We start from the raw sequence: 22,475 nt of genomic DNA, 5'->3' as shown, positions 1-22,475 counted from the left end.
GCCCGCGGCCTTCCCCCCAAAGGGGGGAAGGATCAGAGGGGAGTGCTGCTGCTCGGCACACTCGCCGTCACCAACGCGGCAAGGGTCCCCTAGTTCGGCCCCCTCCTCCCCAGCGGGAGAGTCGCGACTCCAGTCCGGACACCTTCACTTCGGAGGAGGTGCGGAAGCTCGATCAGATGGCCGACGACTCGGACCGGCGCCACACGGAGCTCATGAGCGTGGTGGGGCGCATGCCTGAGGCCATCGAGTCGCTGGCGACCAGTGTGCGCGAGTTCGGGGCAGCAACTGCCGCGACTGGCCGCATGCTAACTGATGCCGTCAAGACCCTGGCGGATGTGATGCGCGCGCACACCAGGACCAGAGGGCCACTCACTGCTGCCACACGCGCTGTCTCAGGCAGGCATCGCCAGGGCAGGCGCCGCGCTGGACCATCCCAGCAAGCCGGCCGTCGGCTGATTGCTGCGGATCCTGCAGTGCGGGCCCGGCCGAGTGCCACCGCGCCACAGCACCAGCCAGCGCATCCCAGACGCCAGCTGGCCCACATTGCACCATCCGTCGCCGCCATTCCCCCTCTGGGGCGTCAAGGGCAAGCGGCTGCAGCTGATGGTGGCCAGGCTCAGGCGCGCCACTCAGGAGACGGCCCCTCGAGGCCCAAACGCCGTGTAGGCCACCCCCCAGCGGCATCTGGCGGAAGGGCATCTGAGCCTCAGGCGCCTTCCCCCAGCCTCGCAGCAGCCACTGGGCAGAGCTTGCGAAGGAGCAGCAGGCAGGGCAGGGGAGGCAAAATGCTGGCCAAGGTCTCGCCCTCGCGGGCCACTCAGTAGAGGGTGTGGCCAGCTTTCCTTTAATATGGCGGTGGCCATCTTTATTTTGCCCATGGTTGTGCTTTTGGAGGGCTTTTTTTTTGCGTTAGGCCGACGTTGAGGCCCGGTTTCAATAAAGGTGGAGTGGCTCCTCCCCAGTTTGTGGGAGTGAGTCGTTTGTTGGGCTTTTTGTGGGGCCCGTTTATTGTTTTTGGGGATTCATGTGGGAAGGGCTTTTCATTTTTGTTTAATAAAAAATTATCTTTATTCATGCAGTCTCCATGGTTGTTCTTCTTAGTGTTTGTTGGCTTCGCCGGCTGAGGGCTTGCGGAGCGGCTGCATTCATCTTCCCTCATGGCCCCTGGCCATTCCCTGACAGGGGGCTTAGAAGTACCGTGTAATAAGGTGGCGTCGTGCGGCCCTTGGCCCTGGTCGCTCCCTCCTGGGAACGTACTCCTGCTCCTCCTCCTCCTCCTCCTCCTCCTCATGCTCCTCCTGCTCCTCCTCCTGAGGTGCTGGTCCAACGTCAGGTGGCAGTGCCTGAGTCCTGCGGATAGCCAGGTTGTGTAGCATGCAGCAAACCACCACAAATTGGGAGACCCGGTCCGGCGAATACTGGAGAGCTCCTCCGGAGCGATCAAGGCAGCGGAACCGCTGCTTGAGGACCCCAATAGTTAGCTCGATGATGTTGCGGGTGGTTTGATGGCTCTCGTTGTAGGCCTCTTCAGCAGCGGTCCTGGGCGCGCGGAGCGGGGTCATGAGCCAGGTGCACAAAGGATAGCCTTTGTCCCCGAGTAGCCATCCTCTTGGGGGAGGCTGTGCCTGGAACATGTCATGCACAGTACTCTGCCGCAGGATAAAGGCATCGTGGCTGCTGCCTGGGAAGCTGGCATTGACTGCCATGATGCGCTGCTTGTGGTCACAGACCAGCTGCACATTCAGAGAATGGTAGCCCTTCCTGTTGCGATACTGCTCGCCATGCTCCAGAGGGGCCCGCAAAGCCACATGCGTACAGTCAATGGCGCCCTGCACCAAGGGGAATTCCCCGAGTCTGGAAAATCCCAATGCGCGCTGATGCTGGCTCTCCAGGGCCATGGGGAAGGAGATGAATTGGCTTCTCCTTCTGAACAGTGCTTCGGTCACCTGGCGGATGCAGCGATGCGCGCCGTACTGGGAGATGTTTGCTATGTCCCCAGCAGCGTATTGGAAGGAGCCGGTGGCATAGAAGTTCAATGCCACTGTCACCTTCACTTCCACCGACAGAGACGTCCTGCACCTGAGCTTTGGCCGCAGATCTCGGCGAAGCAGGTGGCAGATCTCTGCAATCACCCCCTTCCGGAATCGGAGCCTTTTAACACATCGCGCGGCACTCATGTTTAGGTAGGAGCGCTGCTGGCGGTATAGCCTGACTGGGTAAGGCCTACGTGGCCGACGCCTGTAGCCCCCTCTGCCTCTAGCCAGGGCTGCCCCTCTCACAATACGTCTGCGAGCCCTACGGACATGGAGCTGCAGCTCCGCGTTGGCACCCCATGCAACCCCCATCAAATCCTGGCAAACACTCTAATTTCCAAATGGCCACTTGCAGCGCTGTTGCCTGAGTCCAAAAATACCTGGCTCTTGCTGCTTGAAACCAGTTAGCTATCCTCCTTGTTGTGTCTCCAGAAATGCGTTGCACAAGACTGTTTTCTGAAATAATGGATGGCCTTTATACTGGAGAGGACGTTCCCTTTAATTAGCGCCCCCCGGGGCCCGCGCTGGTTGTGTTGCGTTCCTTTTTCCAAACGCTCCGGCCGCCCGCCGCACAATGGGGCGGTCCGACTGAAGTTTGCAATCGGGGCGGCCAAAGGGCGTTGCACGAGGATGTGACGTCATTTTCTGCGCGCGCATCCGGGCGGGCGCTAAACTTTGCGCCGGCGCTAACGGGCAACTTAATTTGGGGCGGGGCGCAAACTGCGCTGCGCCCGGGCGCTACACGCATAGCGCCCGGAAATCACTTCTCTTAAGGCGCTAACTGCTGGCGCAAGCAACTGAAAATCTAGCCCATAGAACTTTAAAAATTAGGAGTATGCGGGTAGAAAAGGTCATAGAAAAGTAAAATGAGATTCTGGGTTTTATACATAGGGGCATCGAATATAAAAGCAAGGAAGTGATGTTGAATTTATGCAAGACATTGGTTAGTCACAGTTGGTCTGTTGAATGTTATAGGAAGAATCCCATGGAACAGGTTGAAAAATTGGGTATTTTACTGGAACCAATAAGTTTAAGGAAAGAATCATGGAATCATACAGCACAGAAAGGGACCGCCGGCCTATCGTGTCTGTGTTGGCTCTTTGAAAGAGCTATCCAATTAGTCCCATTCCCCTGCTCTCTCTCTATAGCCCTGTGGTGAAGGGTTTTAAGATTACGAAAGCTTTTGGAGAGTAAATAATAAATGATTGTTTCCATTGGTTGGCAGGTTAATAACAAAGGGGATATAGACTCAATTATCGTTACATGAATGAAGCTGAAGTTCGAAGAACATTTTTTCATACAAAGAGTTATTGCAACATGGAATATCTAAAATCAAAATGGCTATTCAGGCAGAGCTTATGACAGGATTTAAAAGCGAATTGGATAAGTTTTAGAAAAGCAAGTATATAATAAAAGGATATGAAGATAGGGCAGGGAAATGGGAGTAGAGTAGACAGCTCTAGTGGAAGAGCTAACACCAGCATGGGTGCGATAGGCTGAATGGCCTCCTTTTATGCTCGAATTTCTAAATTCCTAGGCAAAATTGTCAAATTGATGTTGCTCCAGCTCCCAGTGGATTTATCCATTAATAACATCCACAACATGTTCCTTGTGCTATATGTTCCACTTATGATACCATCCACTGGTAAAGTTTACTTGACAGCGGGATAGCACATTTATTTTGGAAATAAGATTTGAGGTACATATTTAGGGTTTTGAACTGAATAAACTATCAATAGTTGAAACTGGAGGTGACGAATGCCGTGATTCAAACCCATAAACAGCTGGTATCGAAGCAGACATTCTACCATCTTCTCAAACTGCTAGCCCATGATAAATACAATTATTTTTTCAAAGACTTGTGCACTCCAGACCAAACATAAGCTGTGTGATTAATTGTGTACAAGCCAACTGCAAGGACTAAGATATCGTATTTTACTATACTGTTCCATTAACTGCTGTTTGTCTACATGATTTTTTCTAATTATATTTTTATTTGAAATTGAAAGAACCATGTGTTATTAGTTAATAAGCTTTTAAAAAAAAAAATCTGGCCCTCACAAACAAGCCAAATAGAGATCATGAAGAATATACACTCTGGAGCTTTCTGTAATGCAGTAACATGCTCTCCACCAGCATTTATGTGGTTAAATAAAAATGCTCTGTTATTCTGGCACTCAACTCTTTGAGGCTGACAACTCTATGAAACAGTGTGTTAAAACTTTACTGTTTATCTGTATAAATTAGGTTTTGGTTTAAGTCATAGCCTTTAATCTATAGCCTCTGAACATTTTTGTCTTGTGCTGCTTTCCCTAATTAAATTTGGAAATGAATTCTAGATGCAGTTATCAACTTGCACTTATCAAAACTTGAGACGCATAATAAAAAATTAATTACTAGCACTAATTTCCATATTATTCTTTAAAAAAAATGTAAAATTCATCTAAAATAAGTGGGGACTTTGTCTTTGAAGATCAAGACAATTAATATGGATCAAAGCTTAGGTTCTGTTGAGATGATTGCTCATTATCATAAAAAAATTGACTTAGAGAGGAGAAACTCTTAATAGGTGAGAGCTATTGAAGTATGTAAGGAGTACTATGATCATATCAGGACATTTGATGATTAGTGATTGAGTGCTAGCTGATTCATTATGAACAATTATTGATTAATATTAGTTTAACTGACTATTTAATTTTTGTTACATTTCTTCATAATGCCTACCAAACACATATGCCAGATATTTTGAAGCATTACATGGTACTGCTAGCCAACGATGTGTAAGAAAGAGAACAACAAAAACATGTACTTTTACCATGCTTCTTATGTCCAAGAAGACATTTCAAAGTTCTTTATATTAAGGATAAAAAACAATGGATGCAGAGCAGGGGTTGTCTTATGAGGAAAGGTTGGACAGGCCAAGCTTGTATCCGCTGGAGTTTAGAAGAGTAAGAGGTGACTTGATTGAAACATATTAAGATCCTGAGGGGTCTTGACAGGGTGAATGTGGAGAGGATGTTTCCTCTTGTGGGAGAATCTAGAACTAGGGGTCACTGTTTAAAAATAAGGGGTCGCCCATTTAAGACAGAGATGAGGAGAAATATTTTCTCACAGAGGGTCGTGAGTCTTTGGAACTCTCTTCCTCAGAGGGCGGTGGAAGCAGAGTCTTTGAATATTTTTAAGGCAGAGGTAGTTAGATTCTTGGTGAGCAAGGGGGTGAAAGGTTATCGGGGGTAGGCAGGGATGTGGAGTAATCAGATCAGCCATGATCGTATTGGGTGGGAGGGTATGCTGTGAGGAGGATGTCGTGAAACTCCAGCATGATTTGGACAGGTTGGGTGATTGGGCAGAAACATGGCAAATGCACTATAATGTGGATAAATGTGAGGTTATCCACTTTGGTGGCAAAAACAGTAAGGCAGATTATTATTTGAATGGCAATAGATTGGGAGAAGGGGAAGTGCAAAGAGACCTGGGTGTTATTGTACACCAGTCGCTGAAGGTAAGCATGCAGGTGCAACAGGCGGTTAAGAAGGCAAATGGTATGTTGGCCTTCGTAGCAAGAGGGTTCGAGTACAAGAACAAGGATGTCTTGCTGCAGTTGTACAGGGCCTTGGTGAGACCACACCTTGAGTATTGTGTGCAGTTTTGGTCGCCTTACCTGAGGAAGGACGTTCTTGCCATGGAAGGAGTGCAGCAAAGATTCACCAGGCTGATACCTGGGATGGCAGGAATGACGTATGAGGAGAGATTGTGTCGATTGGGCTTATACTCACTGGAGTTTAGAAGATTGAGAGGGGATCTCATCGAAACCTATAAAATTCTGTCAGGCCTAGACAGACTAGATGCAGGAAGGATGTTTCTGATGGCCGGGGAGTCCAGAACCAGGGGTCATAGTCTAAGGATAAGGGGTAAGCCATTTAGGACTGAAATGAGGAGGAATTTCTTCACCCAGAGAGTGGTGAACCTGTGGAATTCTCTGCCACAGAGGGCGGTGGAGGCCAGTTCATTAAGTATATTCAAGAAAGAGTTGGATATATTTCTTAAGGCTAAAGGGATCAAGGGATATGGGGAGAAGGCAGGGACAGAGTACTGAATTTGGATGATCAGCCATGATCTCATTGAATGGCAGAGCAGGCTCGAAGGGCCGAATGGCCTACTCCTGCTCCTATCTTCTATGTTTCTATGAATGGCGGAGCAGGCTCGAGGGGCCGAGTGGCCTACTCCTGCTCCTAAGTCATATGTTCATATGTTTGTAAGAAGAAGTGTGCTGGCTGGTTGCTGGGTGATAGTCTTGCCTCTTAGGATGGATGTGGTCCAATATTTCCTTTTAGTGGGTCACTAGATGGCTCTGCAACTATTAGTGCCATATTTAATGCTGCAGTGGCTGCCTGGTCCAGCATGCTATCTGGCACATCTCAAGTCATTTGAGTAGGTTGACTGGGTGAGACAAATGTTTTGGCACCCTGTTATACATCTGTGTTGATTCCTGCCATTTTCCTGCTGCATGTCCTGTGGTCTGAGAACAGGTCGCTGGGCAGCAGTGGGATTGTTGAAGCCTTGCATTATGGATATTTCAATCTGAAGTCCCAACATACTGAAACCAGACAAAGAAGACTGCTGTATGTTGTAATCCAAGGTGTCTAAAAGGCCCAATCATAGTATCCATTAGCAAAACTCTGCCTGGGCTTAAGACCTTAATCACAGGCGGCTCCACTTTCCCTGGGGTGGCCATGCTTCCCATCAGGGTCCGCAGTTCGATTAGTTGTGTATCACTGGAGAGAAGCGGATAGTGGACTCCTTTACAGTAATCACCAATTTTGCAGGGTGCTTGACAAACTCTCAAAAGACTATATGGAAGACTGATGTTCAAGGATCAGATTTCATTGAAGACCCAATCCTTCGGCTCAGCAGCTGAAGAAGAACTTGAACTGACATGCCAGGCAGACGTTATCTGCTCTTCTACAGTCATCTCCTCTCTGTGCCCTGTGATTCACCCAGTATGCCCTCCTGAAAATCACTACTGGAATCTCCTAGAGTTGATGAACCTAGGCTGGTGCCTGCCAAAGTAGGAGTGAATGACGAAAGGTGCTGGGGTCATTGGCAAATGGCATCTTATCTTCTGTTATCCTCAGAAGAATGCTGGTAGTAAGACACCCCTTCCAACAGAGCTTACATATCAAGGTATTGTGAATCATACTGTGGTGTAATGCAAGGCTTCAACAATCCCACTGCTGCCCAGTGGCCTGCTCTCAGACCACAGGGCTTGCAGCAGGAAAATGGCAGGAATCAACACAGATGTGTAACAGGGTGCCAACACATTTGCCTCACCCAGTTAACCTATATTTCTGTGTGTCAGTGAAAGTAAGTAGGGAGAGAAACAATAAAATGCAAAGAATGGTACTAATCTTGACCTTAGGGAAGGCCTTTGAACTCACGTTCCCTCACTATGGCCTCGCTAGCCCAGAAATTAGCCGGCTGACTCCTTGTACTGAGCAAGTGAGCAATAATTGGTAGGACCACCCCCATCCAAATTTGTTCCTGTCTGTAAGCAGATACAAATACATATACATTGAAATTTGAAACAGCATAGATTCTATGATTCATAGACAATGGTACCCAAGTGCCCACAGTTTTGCCACCTTGTGTGAGTTGAACAGCCAGCATGCAAATAGGAAATAGTCCTTTGCTATTCTGAATGATCTTGAACAGGTTGTCAATCGACTTACCAGTATCCCGAATCATCCTGATCATCTTGAAGACCCTTTTCCTCACCACCAACCCTTGCATGGTATTTGGCTCAAAAATGATGTCCCAGTTTGTATGGTTCATTGTGGATCATCAGCAGGAATGGCTCCCAGATCCGTGCTCATCTGCCTGACTAATGTGACAAAGGTCACCTCATGCTCTATGGAAGGATCCAGTTGCAAAGAATTTCAAGGCAATGGTGACCTTGACTGGTAGGGACAATGCTGTTTGCCTGATGGGAGTGGGCTACAGGTTTTCAACCAGCACTTAACATGCTTCTTCAATATTCTTTGGGAGGAAGTGCAGCCTCCTGAGGCACTGCCAGTAAAGTCTAAGTAAAACCTTCTTGGCCTGTAGACCCTGATGACTGGGTATGTGTGTAGGGAAAAGAAGCCTTCTATGATCCCTCACTCTAGCAGCCTCTAATCTAGCCGCTTCCATTTTTCATCCTCCTCTTCACAGTATAAGAATAGAGGGATTCACATTGAGAAATCCATATTCCCAACAGTGCAGCTGTACATGCCAGCAGAGAGAAGAGCAGTGCCTATGATTACAGTTATGAATTCTGTGGCGCACAGAATTGTGGGGCTGCAGGCCCAGTTTTATAAATTTCTCAGTAGACCTGCACAGTGCAGAAAGTGTCTGCAATGTTCATTCACAAATTCCTGCCTGTGGTACACATCAATACAGTCAGGCCATGTGCATGGAGTTCTTAACCACTCAAAGCTTCTTCCAAGGTATATTTAGAACACGGATGAACTGAACATGCACAGTGAAACATGCTTATTATTAAAGTCAAGTGCATTTCAAGGAGATGTTTGTTAAGTAGCACAACAGGATGTAGTTGTACTCAATACATGGGACAGGTTTACAAATGTTATCAACATCTTCTGTTACAGCAACTGCAAGTGTTTAATGTTGAAGTGTTTAATGTTGCTTGAGCAAGAAAAGGGGCTTTGGGGCAGAAACAGCAAAAAGAAATGTAGCGATTTAGTCCACCATGTTAAATAAAGGAGTAAATGTAGAGGTGACAGGGCATTTGGATTAATTTGGAGTTTGGATTCCCTCCTAAAATCAGATGGTTTGAATTTCACAAGTCCACAAAAATACAAATCATTAACATTACAGGGCACCAAAGAAAGGGACACATCTAGAAATTATAGACCAATAAATTGAATATTTGTTATAGCAAAAGTCTTTCAATTGATCTTCGGTCTTTTGAGCAAGTTCTTTGAAAAGCATTAAATTATTACTGGACAGTCGACATGGGTTCAGAAAAGGAATGTCACGTTCAACTAATCTGGTGAAGCTTTTTGAAGACTACTGATATGGAGTACAGGCAAAATATAATTGAGAATGTAATTCAGAAGGCTTGGACACAAGTGATTGATGCTTGAGGTATGGAACCATGGAGTAGGATAAAAGAATCATTGAAATTACAGGACAGAAGGAGATCATTCAACCTATCAGATCTGTACCAGTGCTAGCTTTTCAACTGGAACTATCTGCTCTAATCCCATTTCGCTGCCATTTCCCCATATTCTTTTACATTCATCCTTGTCAAATACTTATCCAAGTCATTTTAAACTATAGTATAGTTTGTATAGAATCATGGAAATTACGGTACAGGAGGAATTACAACACAGAAAAAGGTAAAGATGGTGCAGTCTGAAAAATTGGCTTAAAAAACAGGAAACAAGGGGGTAGATCTTGACTTTGTGCGATAGTGTAAAACGGGTGATAGTGAGTCGGCAGCCCATTTTACATCTCTCACGATTGGAAATAGATGCTGAGAGGCTGTTTCCCCTGGCTGAAGAGTCTAGAACTAGGGGTCAAAGTCTCAGGATAAGGGGTCAGTTACTTAGGACTGAGATGAGAAGTTTCTTCACTCAGAGGGTTGTGAATCTTTGAAATTCTCTGCCCCAGAATGCCGTGGATGCTCAGTCGATGAGTATATTCAAGACTGAGATCGGGCACTAACGGAATCATGGGATATGCAGAAACATAGAAACATAGAAGATAGGAGCAGGAGTAGGCCATTCGGCCCCTTGAGCCTGCTCCGCCATTCAATGCGATCATGGCTGATCATCCAAATTCAGTACCCGGTCCCTGCCTTCTCCCCATATCCCTTGATCCCTTTAGCCTTAAGAAATATATCCAACTCCTTCTTGAATATATTTAATGAATTGGCCTCTACTGCCTTCTGTGGTAGAGAATTCCACAGGTTCACCACTCTCTGGGTGAAGAAATTCCTCCTCATTTCTGTCCTAAATGGCTTACCCCTTATCCTTAGATTGTGACCCCTGGTTCTGGACTCCCCGACCATCGGGAACATCCTTCCTGCATCTAGTCTGTCCAGTCCTGTCAGAATTTTATAAGTTTCAATGAGATCCCCTCTCATTCTTCTAAACTCCAGCGAGTATAAGCCCAATCGACCCAATCTCTCCTCATACGTCATTCCTACCATCCCAGGTATCAGCCTGGTGAATCTTCGCTGAACTACTTCGAATGGCAAGAACATCCTTCCTCAGATAAGGTGACCAAAACTGCACACAATACTCAAGATGTGGTCTCACCAAGGCCCTGTACAACTGCAGCAAGACATCCTTGTTCCTGAAAAGGGCGGGAAAGTGTCGTTGATGTAGAAGGTCAGCCATGAGCTTATTGAATGGGGGAGCAGGCTCAAACAGCCATATGGCCTACTCCTGCTCCTATTTCTTCAGTTCTTAGATGTAAAACAGGCTGCCAAATCGCTATCACCCATTTTGCACTATCGCACAAAGTCCAGATCTACCCCAATAAGCCATAAATTGGAGCATTTGGCTTCCAAAGCGGTCACAGGCAGGTTACTCCCGGGTTGTTCTTAGGCCTCTTGCTATTTTTGATCTATAATATATATTGACTTGGATAAGGTTATAGCCAGCAAAATTATCAATTTTGTAAACAATACAAAAATAGGAGGCATGACAAATAATGAAGAGAAATGGGGTAAGAATACATTTACAGTTCACTAGAAATACTAAACAGGGGAAATATTCAGGAATAAATGTATGATGTCACTACACTCCGTGACCAGAAGAATTCTTACCCAATGAATCCTGATTCAGAAAGGTTTAGTTATTTTAGGCAACTAGGTCAATAGATGGAAGATGCAATTAAATGTAGACTGTAGTGTATGTACCCGTCTACCTTTAAGGGAACTATTGAATGTAACCGTTCACCTTTAAGAGAACTACTTTAGGTGTGGCACTATTTGTTTGGCTTCTGTATACTGTAATACCGATAGTGACCACACCAGTATATAAGTGTTGTAGCAGGATTTCTGGGGCAGATTCGCCCGGACCTTCGAATAGTAAAGACCTGTTTGTTTGTTACTTCTGAAGTCTGTGTATTTATTAACTGCACAACCCACAGACTTTACATAGACAACTATAAATAATTATTATGGGACCGAGGAACCAAAAGAGAGGGAGTATGTATTAAATTGAACAGCCTACACCATACTAATAAAGAATTTAACTTCAGAGTCATAGTGGAGACTCCGACCAGTTCCATGGGCGATGGAACTGAAGAGACTCTTCAAAGGTAAGTCTCAAATTATCGGGGGCCCACAAAAATAATCTGGGCCGCTGCTGTCCTGGGACCCTCTCCCTCCACGATAGCGACTTCCCTCCACTGTCCCCCAACCCCCACCCCCACTTGACCCGATCTTGAGGCCTCAATCTGGCGCACTGCAAGTTTGGGACTCCGCAGCTCATCTGTTAAATTTCAATAAGGTTGGGGGCTTCAAAATTGTGGGAGAACCTCTTTGCCGTTGGAATAATTGTATCATTGGTCGCCCAAAGGCCAAAATCCACCCCACAGTCTTTAAGATCTGAAAGGGCGAGAGAAAATTGGAGGTGAAAAATGGCAGCTAAACTTTTTTTTAATGATTTCACGAGGGAGTTACTGTGGCATCAATGAAGACTGGAATTTATACAGGGGTTCTCTGAACTCCCAGTGTAGCTTCAGCTGAAAGAAAGACCAAATCCCGAAGATGCAGTGTAAAATTCTAAGAATGGACATTCACACCATTTCACCAGGGCTTCTGCTGAACAGAGCGCGCGGAAGAGGGGAAGAAACCCGCAAAAATTCTCCCCAGCATGGATAATGAAACATGAGTTTATTGTCCCAATTTAAACCTAACCTACCCAGCAAAAACAGGCCAGGTTCAGCTCGGACGCCCTGCTCGATTTTACACTCCATTGAAGTCCGAACCGAACCGGTCCCGTTCTCGCCGGCAATGTTAGGTTAATATCGAGACTTATATTTCCCTAATTAAGCACCATCACGTGAGGCACAGTCTCACTGTTCCCAAATGTGGAATTGCTAAAAATTCCGACCGAGTGCAGAAGAAAATGATCATTTCTTTTTATTTTCAAGTTTGCCACGTGAGTTTTGAATCCATATTTTGATTATCTACTAGTAGGAAGGACTGGTTACGTCACAGATGACGGCAGTGTTTTAATTTATTGGGTAAGAAAATACAAAAGCTGTACAGTCAATTATTATTTCTTAAATAAAGTAGCCATTATCCTCTTAGTTTACAGTGCCTCAGCTGAATGGAGGGGAATAAAGCACATAAAAAATTCTTTAATAACACTTTAACAAGCAAATCTGTGCATTTATGTTCCTGTAATTTAGCTTTCAGGAATTTAACCTACCTTACTAAATCTTGTATGAGAATAATTTGTGGCCTAGGGTTGCCTTATTGACAGTCAGTGTAAAGCACTGACATCCCTGAACTGTTTAATTATTGAAATGAACTGTAACAGTACACTTGATTGTTGCTGAGGTCACTTAATAGCGGTGGAAGTAGAGAGGCATGCGGCTGCTTTCAGTGCCCCTGCACTGCCTCAGGCATTGTCTCAAACCCACACTTTTTCTCAGCCTATTGCACAGACTGCAGCAGATAGGTAGCCTGATATGGGCACCAATTTACTGTACTTTAAGAGGTCTGACGGTGCTGTCTCGTTTTAAGCTCAGCCAAGATTGCTCTGGTGACCACCGTGACACTGTGATTCCCATGCCCCTTTGCATTCCATTCAAAGATCCCAAGCAGTTTTTTTTTCCTACGTGCCGTCCAGGATGTAGACAAATGAATTCCAGTGACCTATGCGGAGGCGTAGCTTTGGAATAAAGATCCCTCCTGTCCGCACTCTTTCATTAGCTCCTTCCCTGGAGCCATTTGCATGTAGTAAAACATACAGTAGATGCAAAGACTAATTATCAAATTACACTCTGCAAGAGTAGAACGCCACCCCATTATACACTTCACATGGCATTTCAACCTCTTAGTGCCTGGCGTTTTCTGTCATGACATATCTAAATTCTGATTCCGAGCTATTTTGCCGTACTCCTGATTACAAAAAAAAATCCACAAAGTTCCATTCTTTAAATAGAAAGTTGACCTTTGGCCTCTCAGAAGTCTGCTGTTTCATTATTTTTTTTTCAGTGTTTTTTTGGCTCAGTACAGAGACCTGTGCACCAAAGCCTGTGGATTACAGGAAATAATGACCTATATGTGCTCAGTTGTTCAAAGGAAATTAGTCCAGGCTGATTTTTATTATTCTCCGTAGCCCCACATTCTCCAGTGTAATCACTCATGCTGCAGTATAATTTACTTTTACATCATAGGAAATGTGTAACTTTCTGCCTATATTCTCCCATGACCAATCATGTCCTGCTCCTTGGCTAAACTAACCCTGATGTGGAATGCAAAGCCTTGCTAATACAAGCCAGCCTAGAAAACAGAGCAACTAATCTGTTTGCAAATTAGGACGAGCAATTTTGGCAGTTTTTCCCAGGTATTCCTTGTTTACAATTTAGTCTTAGTTGTAATCATCTGTGAGGTACTGCAGAGACCATTAACCCTTTCACCACTCAACAGGAATTGCGGCTTTTAACATGGGCATTGCTTTCAAAGCCTGTCCAGCACATATAACAGTAATTGATCCTGTTTAATAAAAAAATCCTGTTTAATATATAGGAGCTATGAGATTCCTTTCACAATAGGATAAATCTCAATATCACAATTTATCAAATTATTTGCTTTGATTATGGACACCTGTAATATTAAAATGCTATTCCAACCTTTCTGTTTTATTGCCTTATAACACACCACACACGGTAGTGTTATCTTCTCTGTGTCATATCTGTGTGAAAGCCGTATTAGACATGTTTGCGGCTGGTTCTAATGTAAGGTATGCAAATATCATTATTTTTCCAAAATAGTACTAGTGCTTTAACCTCATTGTGTTTATTCTGTGGTTGATTAGACTAATCCTCCAGAACTCACATGGGCTTGCACTTCCTGAGCATACCCCTGCCACCGAAAGTGCAGCAGACTTTAGACCACCGCGTGCTAAGAAAGTTGACCCTATCTAAAATCCTAGGACCAGGGTCATTTTGAAAATCGAGACATCAGGCCCATGCCTGTAGACGAGATACAGAGGTGCCCACCCTGAGTGCCCTGCAGATCGTTGGAGTGGCACCCTGGCAGGAGCATTATCAGCAAAATAGAGATATTTATATATTTGAGCCAAAATATTAACCTTTACTGTCAGAAATGCTTTGTTACGTTATGCTACCTTCAAACAAGCCCCTGCAAATGGTCTGACTGGCCCGCAAATGCACGAGAGACAATTTGGCAGTATTCAGACTGTCACAGAACACAACTGAAGTGATCTGGGTTCACTTATAACATGTTTTTGTTAATTGTCAGAATGCGGGTGATGCCAGCAAGGCTGCATTAGCTCATCCCTAATTGCCTTGACAACTGAATAGTTTGCTATGCCACTTCAAAGGACATTAAGAGTTAACCACATAGTGTGAGACTGGAATCATGTGTAGGCCAGACCAGGTTCCCTTTCCCGAAGGACGTTAGTAAACCAGTTGGGTTTTTAATCACAATCCAGCTTTCACGATCATTTTACCTGGTGCTAGCCCACAAATCACCAGGATTATTGAATTCAGTTTCACAATTTGCCAGGTTGGGATTTGAGCTCATGATCAGTGAAACCAGTCCATGATCTCCAAGGGAAATTTGTCGGCCGGCAATATGATATCATATTGTATTAACACAGAGTTTGTGATGTTACAACATCTGACAGTTGAAGGCTCCTCTCCACTGAAGGTGCAAGGCTGTAGCAGCTTCAGTGTTCCGGAGTTCCGGCTGCCCTTTGGGCCATTCCTAGTGGAGGAAGTTGACTCTGACTTGCTCTCAACCAAGATCAGACCCTTGACTTCGGTCTGAAGGCACTATTAGTCCCTGTTGACATGGAGAGCTACAAGCTCATGAGATCACAAACTGCATAAATCATTCAAGAAGCAGAAATCTCTTAACCATTTCACCACCAAAACCCCCAAATTATATTTCCTATCATTTTCCTTTGTTTGCATGTTATCTTTTCCTTTTGTGCTATTAATAAAGTATCCCTTCAGCATGGCATAGTATGCATACTAAGCACATAGAGTTCAGTGTAATTTGTGTACACTCCTCACCATCCAGAATAAGAGTGTTAGTGTAAGCACAATGGACTAATGAACATGCACAATAGCACAACTGACAGGAAGCAACAGTAAAGGAAGGCATTCAGAGTTGACGTCGGCATTATGTTATAAATGATCACAAATAAGATCTTTTTCAAACTATCATTACATTTTCTGAAGCTTAGCATGATTCTTTTCAGTTTCAGATTTAAAATTCTTATAAAACGGAATGATAAGTGCAGCACTTTATTGACCAAAGAAATAGATGGAATGTGAAGGCCAACATTTTCTCTTTCCCACAATGTTTTACCATCATCTAGGTTATTATGTCATTTTCATAGATCATCATTTCCAACTTCTCAGTATATTGATACCCATTATATTTTGATGCTAATTATTACAGTTTTGTATTTCTGATTTTAAAAATATGGAAAAAGAAATTGATTTTTTCAAAACTGATCATCAAAGTAATTTAATATTGTCAATGGTTGATGCCCCTATCTTTCACTGGGGAGGACCCTTTGATTTATTTGGATTTGGAGCTGCTGAAATACTTATGTTCCGAATCCGTAAATCTGGAAAACAAAAGCACGACTGTGGTGCACCAGGCTGGTAGGGGGAGGCTTCTTGGACCACCAGAGAAGTGGAAAACACTCATAGATATCTCTCAGAACACTAGGGAATTAGATTCCATGGATAGATAGCCCAGTCAGACCACCGCATAAATGGAAGTCTCGGACATATCCCCTGCCTCCAGCGTTATGAAAACAAGTTTCTCAAATGCATCATCACTAGACCATCATAGAAATCAGATGGAATAGACAGATACCAAACAACAAAATACAATTTAAGAAAAACCTTGAAGAAACTAAAACTACTGGTTGCTCCCTTGCAGCTGCTACTTCACAATATGGAGGCATCAACATTTATTTTGCCTTGTTGGTAAGAGGGGCAATTGGAGAAAAGGGACAAAAACCGGCAAAGTGATCCCTCCATGTGCAGCACCATTTTCCATTCCGAAAGGAATCGACACATGCAAGCCTAAATTGCCTTAAATGTTCACAACTAACTCCAAATTGGAATGATCAGGATTTGGAAAATGCCTTGAAGCTCATCACCCATACAACACTGTATCTATGGATGAGCATTAGCCACAATCCAAGCTCACCAAATTTCCAGGCATAATGGGGGAACTAAACTAAGGTAAGAAGAGCCTTTACGGTGTGTTTACTTGGCTCAGTTGTTATTGTGCTCACTTCTAAGCCAGAACGTAACGGTTTCTAGCCACGGTTGAGCACATAGTTTAGGCTGACACTTCAGTGCCTTGCTGAGGGAGTACTGCATTGTCAGAGGTGCCATCTTTTGAATGAGATGTTAAACTGAGACACTTCTCATTGATCAAGTGGATGTAAAAGTTCCCATGTTATTATTTGTAGAATAGTGAGATCTCCAGGTGTCTTTGGGTGAGTTTTAACCTCTTCCAGCTCAACACTGAGAAAACTGAAGCCATTGTCTTCAACCCCAGCCACAAACCATTCCCTTACCACTGATTCTATGCCTTCAAGGCCACTCTGTTTTCACAACCTTACCATCTGCTACAACCCCGAGCTGAGTTTGAGTCCCCATAGTCCTCTCCATCATAAAACGTAATTCTCCCTTTGCAAATCACCCCTCCTCGACAGCTACTTCAGTTTCTCTGCCCATCACCCTCTCCCCTTCTTTAGAAACCTCTTGAAAACTCACCTCTATGATCAAGATTTTGGCAACCTCTCCAAATCTCTCTTTTCCTACCCTGGCATCTGTTTTCCATACACCCAGCTGCTATATAAATAGAAGTTGTTGTTGTGCTTGCCAACATTCAACCTCAACCAACACCACCACCAAGAATAGATTACCTGGTCATTCATTTGATGTGCAAGCGCAGGCAGCGCAAGGAGCGCACGTCAACCCAAGCACCCCACCCACCCGCCCCTTCAACCATCATCTGCCCCACCTGTGACAGAGACTGTAGGTCCCGCATTGGACTCATCAGTCACCTGCAAACTCATTTTTAATGTGGAAGCAAGTCACCCTCGGTTCCGAGGGACTGCCTAAGAGAAGAGAGAGTGTGTGAGACCTTGCTGTGCACATATTGGCTGCCACGACTGATTGCAAAGTGTTTCGGCTCATCCTGAGGATGGGACAAGGTGCTATATTAATGCAACTTTCTTTCCTTCAACTACAATTCTCAAATCAGTCCCAAACATGAGGGTTCATGTCTCATCATCAACCAACTTCATAAAATCATAAAAGTAACATTTAGGGGGATTTCAGAAGAAAAGCAAATGGATAATGTGGCCATTTTAATACTAGTAGGTTGAAATGAGGGGGAAGAGGGGTGACACTGGGGTGATCTAAGCATCCTAACTTTGGCCAGCTTGCTCAACTGAAGGTAAATCCTGAGGACTTACTTCCATCAACACTTGCATTGTATTTTCCCTTCTGCTGTTATTATACAAAGCAGATACATTTGATAATGTTTTGTTTGCCGGATGATAAATGCTTTAAACACAACTCCACAGGAATCATAGGTTAGTGCCATAATGAGGACATTAGTGTAGGCACAGTGAGCTGATGAACTTCAGAATGTCAAATACCATATGGAACAATGTTGATTTAGTGAATCGGTTCTTGGATTAGTTTTATAAGCTTAATTTTTGATACCTATGAAATTAGCCTATATAATTTGACAGAATTGATACCTCAGGTTTAGCAGAAAATTTCATTTGCCCTGCAATCAATTTTGACTTACAGTTATTCCATCGTACAAATGTGTAACCATGGTATCACTGCCATCAGCAATTGATTGCAATCTTTGTTTCAAAAAAAAAAATTAGGCTCCAACTAGAGCTCTGGTGCTTGCAATAAAAATTAAAAATGACAGCCTAGCCATCTTTACTAAAGAGGTATTTAGTAAAAATGTACCTTTTAAAAACAAAATGTGTGAATTGATTGACAGAACAAATCCAATATACTTTAGTGTGAGCAACACAGACGTCCTCTAACAACGCTGGGTGTCCCCACAGAAACCTGGCACTGCTGTTTCCTGAACTGTTGTTTATGAGCTGTCTTAAGTGATAGGCTGGTATTGCCAAGGAAGACCTTGATTTTTGAATTTTTGAATAAAACTGGTTTCGCTGATTCAGCGCTTGTGGCAGATTGTGGTTCGTTTTTCATAGATACTGATAGAGGCCGTGTTCAGTACTGTGCCACCCCTTCTTTTCCCATTTGGAGGCTGCCGAGAGGAAACAACCACTTTGACCTTGACAGTCGCCTGGGCCAACTTCTGAGCCACTAGCAACTGTTTTCGTGCCACAAAGTAAGAATTCCCACTTTCCCCCTGACCATAAAACAATACCCATGCTGCCCTTGACGAAAACAAAACACCTCACCGTCAAACCAGCACCCTCCTTCTATTCTTGTACCATCATTCTTCTCACCCATGCTTGTTTTCCTTATTCCTTCATCTCCTGCTTGGCAGCACAGTGCTGCCCTTTTACCAGCGTCCTCTGAGGCAAACTGCAGCGATCCCCGGAGTCCAGCTTGAGGTGTTGCTGCCACCCCTGCTCATTCACAGGCGACGGAACCTTTAAATAACTTAAAGACCACTGACAGGCAAATCACAGCATTCTGGCAGGCATAGTTTAATTTTAAAATTGACCACAATTCATCACAATAAAAATCCTTTAAAATTGAAAGATCTGGGTCTCCCATTTTACCTGTTCCTTTAAAATCGCTGCTGCTTTTAAGGCTCAGTCAACAGTTGGACCTCTTCCCCTCTGGCCCTGCACCCAACAGACCGCTCCTATGTGTGCTAATGAGGACTCAGAGGAAGATTGGCATTATTTTGCCTCCCCGACCCCGGTTCCTAGGGAAGTGCACTTCCAGTGTGCTGTTTCCACCTTGTTCCCGGGCAATGGTAGAAGAGGAATACTGTCCTTCCTATATTCAAAGTAGGAAGCATAATGTGAAGCAATGGAAAATGTGAGGTACAGATCTAAGGAAACAGATAGAAATCAGACAGAACCCAATGGGCAGTTGGAGCAATGATGTCATTGGACTCTGATCTGCATATTTAAAGAGGATCCCGCTGACTTGGGCTGGGTGTCCTCGCCACCCACAATTTAAAATTGCAGTCAGCCAGTGCAGAGCGAGAAAAGAGTGGGTAAATCCCCCGCTCCATTTTAACTGCCCACCCCCCGCTTACTAGGCAGAGGGAGTTAAAATTGACCCCGTACATATTAGTTGATTGGCAAAAGATTAGCACATAGAGGCATGTGATTCCATTCCATGGGAAAATAACATTTGACTCTGCCCCCCGCCTCTCCTTTCCTCCCTCCCCCACAGTATAGCAGGGTAAAATGAATATCTATGTATTGTTACATTTTTACATTACTCATAAGAAACCCTTATTTATATGAGAGCTTATTTTTAAAAGATGATATTTGGTTTAAATTAACTCCAGAATCTTGACTTTTCTATAAGAAAATATGTAAATTATATGTAGGTCAAAAATACTTGCAGTGAGTTCATTTAACAAAAAGCAGAACACAACTTCCACTGTGTCAAATAAGTTATATATTGGTATTTAGTTGCAGTTTTTATTACCTGTAGCTGAAAGTTTGAAAGTTTTAAAAGCTTAAGCATACTATAAAACTGCTACGTCTATCAAATAGCACTCTCTTGTGTTCTTTCCATTTTATTAATAACACAGTAGCTCAAGTCTCTAACTACTGTCCTCTATATAATCCAACACATAGCAAAAGTTGTGCCATTATAACCACAATTCTGCCACTACATGAGGTACTAGTAAAATCAATGTTACAAATTACCAGTGTTTGATTACACACTCTACCCTCATTATAAGGATCTCTGTTATATGTAGGATAACAGGCATCTGAAAGTGTGTTACAAAGCTGTAACACATTTGAGGGGATTCAGATTATGTCAAATTATAAGAGTTTCAAAAAAAAAAGAATGTTGGGTAGTTGGAGGGGAGGGAACAGTGTTATTTTTTTTTGATCCAAGTAAAAGAAGTCAGTGCTAGGAATGGATAATTGACCAATTATTCTATCTAGTGTTAGATTCAATCGGGGAGAAATTGCCGAAACGTGCGGCGAGTCAACGCAGCAATCACAACATAGGCCAGTCCTTGCCGGGGTGAGGCCCATGCCACATTCGGTACTAGGTCTCATCTGCATTTAACTGGTGAGCCACAGGCTCCAATCGGGCGACTGGAAGCAGAACCAATGGTAGCAACTTGGCCTGGCTGCGACACCGACAGCAGCCCTCAAGTAGGTCCTGTGGCGGGGCCAGGAAGCGCAAAAATACACAACGTTTTTGGGCCTTTTTCTTTAGCAACCTCCAGTGGTCTCTTTAAGGACCACTGGTTAAGCCACTCTAGATCCGTAAGAACGATTCAGAGCTTGCGCAGTCCAAGCTATGCCTGGTGGCTGGTAACTGGTATAGGACCCTGATTTGCAAAACCAAATCAGCCTGCTGCCTGTTTAAGGCGGGTGATCTGGGCAGCTAAAGGTGACCTGATCCTATTTTGTGTGAGGTGCAGGAAATCGTGACCAACTTTGGACCATGTTTCGTCTATTTCATGCCTGAATTTATCTCCCAATGACTCCAGACACAAATCATCTACAGAATAAAACTTTGTCAACACTGCCACCAACAGTAGCAAGTCTCAAGTTCCCCTAATCAATATTGGATAAACTGCACCAGTATGACATTTCCCAGCAGCCATACCTGTGGCCTTCCCAAACAAGGGTGACATTTTAGCTACAATTAGAGCCAAATTATGAGCAGTTTTGTGCCACAGACACATGGCCAGTAGGGCCTAGATTGAAATTAAGCACCATTAATTTATAAATGACACACAAAGGAGACTTTTACCTCATCTGTCTAGGCTGAATTCAAACACAGGTGGCAGAGACCAAACCATCGTATTCTAACCCACTTCATCACTCCTAGGCAGTCTATGAAATCATCTATTGTATAACAGGCCATTAACATACACTCAGCCTTCTGTTGATTTCTAGCATTTGCAACTGTACTGCTTCAAGAGGTTTCACAGAAATTTCAGGACAACTGTTGCTGCATCCTTTGTTCTGTTTGGAAAATGACAGATAATCGTTCTTTTTGTAATGTGTGTCCAGAAGTATTGTATTATGATGGAAGTTAATCAGGGAGGCCATTGTTACAGTGGAGGTTCAATGGTGTTGCAGTTTTATTGTCTGTAATAACAGGTGAAGTGGAGATACTCTGAGACCTTTGGTTTAATGTCGCTCCTTTAAGAGAAGACTGTATTTATGAAAAAAAAGTGTTCAGCAAACTTTTAATTATGCGGAGAATGGTGGAGCGGGGCAATGGGGGGAAGAGAATAACAGTGGATCATTTTTGTCACGACCAAAATTGCTGATACCCCTCTCTGTCACTAGGACAGGATTTCCATCTGTTGCTTAGAAAGATCATTAACCCCTTCCCAAATCACAGAGACGGGGTCATTATAATATTCAACATTGTCGGCCCATTCCTGTAGCAGGGCAACAAAGGCACCCGCCCCAGTGAAGTACTGGAAAATCAGAGCGACGTCCTGCTGATGGTGGGATCCAGAGACCTTTAATGGCTGAAGATTAGAATGAAAAAGATCTTTCACCATAGGGAAACCAAGGTCTACATTCTGAAGTAATCAATCTCGTCCGGGAACAACTAACTTTACTCTGTAACATTCCTGAGGTCTTTGGAAAGACCAAAAATGGATGGAATTCCCAAGGTAGTCCATGAATGGCCCAGATATGCCCCCAAACTATTGCTGGGCATAGGGAACAGGCATAAAACTCACCCGTCCGCCATTCCCCCCCCCACCCCCCGTCCCGTGACACACCAGTCCTTTTCAATGAGACAAAAGATTGAATCACAAAAAAAGTATGCAAAACACTTTAACACAAAGCCTTTAATATTGGTTACATGAAGCAAAATAAAATGGCAGGAGGTTTTACAGTGTATTAAAGTAAATGCTATTATGTCATTTTGCATAATCAAGGGTGACCTTTATGACATGAGCAGACATTATCAAACTCTTTATAGCTGTCAGGACCGACACTTTTAGAAGAGCAT

At 44.0% G+C, this 22,475-nt stretch overlaps 1 long non-coding RNA gene across 1 annotated transcript in view; it reads right to left on the bottom strand.

Annotated features, from left to right (window-relative positions):
* LOC147120566 (uncharacterized) overlaps positions 1–19,287 on the bottom strand; it is a 36,498-nt gene extending 17,211 nt beyond the window's left edge. The window contains exon 1 of the long non-coding RNA XR_015077856.1: positions 18,743–19,287. This is a non-coding gene — a long non-coding RNA (uncharacterized LOC147120566). The remainder of the gene's footprint in view (positions 1–18,742) is intronic.
* Between the last annotated feature and the right edge of the window lie 3,188 nt (positions 19,288–22,475).

The sequence above is a fragment of the Somniosus microcephalus genome, chromosome 4 (genome assembly GCF_052327205.1).
Source record: "Somniosus microcephalus isolate GS21.2 chromosome 4, FLI_Smic_1.0, whole genome shotgun sequence".
Lineage (NCBI taxonomy): Eukaryota > Metazoa > Chordata > Chondrichthyes > Squaliformes > Somniosidae > Somniosus > Somniosus microcephalus.
This window is presented reverse-complemented; position numbering and strand designations above follow the sequence as displayed.